The sequence below is a fragment of the Triticum dicoccoides genome, chromosome 6B (genome assembly GCF_002162155.2).
Source record: "Triticum dicoccoides isolate Atlit2015 ecotype Zavitan chromosome 6B, WEW_v2.0, whole genome shotgun sequence".
Classification (NCBI taxonomy): domain Eukaryota; kingdom Viridiplantae; phylum Streptophyta; class Magnoliopsida; order Poales; family Poaceae; genus Triticum; species Triticum dicoccoides.
This window is the reverse complement of record NC_041391.1, coordinates 34,511,574-34,513,714: the sequence shown is the minus strand read 5'-3', so window position 1 is coordinate 34,513,714 and position 2,141 is coordinate 34,511,574. Positions and strand designations below refer to the sequence as shown.

The 2,141-nt window shown below is 37.5% G+C and overlaps 1 long non-coding RNA gene across 2 annotated transcripts; it reads left to right on the top strand.

Annotated features, from left to right (window-relative positions):
* The first annotated feature begins 286 nt into the window (after nucleotides 1-286).
* Nucleotides 287-1,253, top strand: LOC119320412. 2 transcript variants are annotated; one of them, XR_005154972.1, is made up of 3 exons: nucleotides 313-328; nucleotides 471-668; nucleotides 1,019-1,253. It is a non-coding gene; the product is annotated as an uncharacterized LOC119320412 (long non-coding RNA). The 2 variants fall into 2 exon arrangements; XR_005154971.1 differs by having other exon boundaries at nucleotides 287-668.
* The last annotated feature ends 888 nt before the right edge of the window (nucleotides 1,254-2,141 follow it).

Genomic DNA, 2,141 nt, shown 5'->3' with positions numbered 1-2,141 from the left:
TAGTTCTTTTCTAAATTAGAGCATATGACTTGTTGATCGATCTCTGAGCTCAGTAATAATATTAAGCCTTAATATGTTTATTGTGCAGACAAGATGAGAAAGAAATGCTACCCAAGAATATGTACTTTATAAACATTTCAACTGTAATCTGGAATAAAATTAAATAAGGAAACACTATATTCATATATCTTTTTTGTACTTTGATGGTTTTACACCACAAGTTCCTAGATGGTAATTGTGCTGCATATGTCTGCTCTCTTACTTTGTTTTTCTGAAGGTAGGTTCCAAAAGATGTCATGAAGAATTTCTTTGAGAGAATTTGCGTGAGGTGTGTCTAAATGATTTTTATCTTCTGAACATATTCTTGTATGACTAACTGAATTCATTTTCTCAAAACGTTGGTACTTTTCCTTTTTCATTTATGTTGCTCGACTGAGTCTCTCTCAGATCATGTACACTCCACATGCTAGCTGATCTGTAGCAGTGCGGAAGGTGAGCTTGGCTGCCGGCAGCAGCTCCTTTGGCTGATCTGCGGCGATGCAGAAGTTGGGTTGGAAAAAAGCACGACCGGCTGCTCTGAAGTGGGTCGTAGGGAGAGCTTCGTAAGAGATAGGGAGGGAGCTCTATTGGCCCGTGCATGACATCCAACCCAATGGCATCATGCCCTGGTAAGCTTCTTATCTGTTCCAATTCTTGCACTTGGTCTTTTTCTTTCTAACCCGGAAAATAGAGTTTGCCTTGATTCCTAATCATGCTTTAAAAGCTGATATCCACCTCGTTTATCTTGCTACTGGTGGTAATGTGTGCAAGTATGATTTTGTGATAATGCCAGATGTTGTGTGCCTTCTTTATTCATGGTACGAGTACTCTAACCTGGCTCGTATGATAATGTATCCCTGCTACAGAGCACAAACGACGTGTTTTTAATTATATTTTAGTTGACATGGATTTCATTTATCTTGTGAATTGTATAGTCAGATCATGAATTTTAATGATTGATTGATTTTCATGGTCACAGGTAGGCATGGTTGCATGGCCACGGGGAGAATGGAGCAAGTAGCGTGTGAGGAGTTTAAGAAATGGGGACAAGGGACAGTTTAGTTAATTAAGTCTATGTTAGTTTCAAGTTTTATCCTTGTTGCGGTAAAAAATTAAGGTTGGATTAACCACCATGTACATCTTTAATTACTTTTAAATAAGAAATATAATCAAAATATTCTTTTGAAATCATAAAATTTATATAATTTGTACAAGTACATGAAGGTGGAACAGGAGGAAGGGTGGGAGAAGATTAGGCCCCGTTTGGTAACAAAGTATTTTCTATGTATTCCCATAATACTGCAGTTTTTTATAGTACTGTAGTTTTTATTACAAAGGGTTGTTTGGTTGTCTCTAAAAATTGTAATTTTAATATTGCAGTTTTTGGCAAACCACAGTATTTTCTCTGCATCAAAAAAAGAACAACATACCTTTTTTTTTAAACTGAGCTCGCTGAGAAAAGAGAGTCCCTCGCTCATACCTTCTTCTCAACACGCCTCATGTCCACGACCGTTTTCTCAGGATCTTCTGCTTGGTGATTTAGTTAGCTCGCTTCCGTTTGTTGCTCCAAATTACAGCCAACCACAAAATCGTTTTGAAGACGTTGTTGCCGTCCGGATAACCAGTTAGAATATGTGTCTTCTACGCCGTGTGCATGGCCGTTCTTGGTGCATGGCCGAGTAGTTGCATAAAATGGCTAGCAAACTATAAAAGCACGTGTGTCTGCAGCTGCTAATGGTTTTAGCTAGCTAATTTTGTGTCGCTGAAAACGGGATAGCCAAACAGGTTGTCTGTATTATCAATACTACAAAATATTCTGTTATGTTAAAACTGTGGTATTTCACACCTGTAGGTTAAATTACTGTAGTTTTTGATACTTAGGTTTTTGGGATACTTAGGTTTTTGTATTATTGGATACTTAGATATCGTTTCATTTTCTTGCAAGGAGAGGATGGTTACAAAGAAATAACAAGAAATGGAGAGAGAATCAGTTTTATTACTGTATGGATGGAAACCACATGCTAGCTTGTCCAACATATTTCTACATTGAGTCAATTATTCGACCGCTATGTTTTTTTTATTCCATGGCAATGCATGGTCAT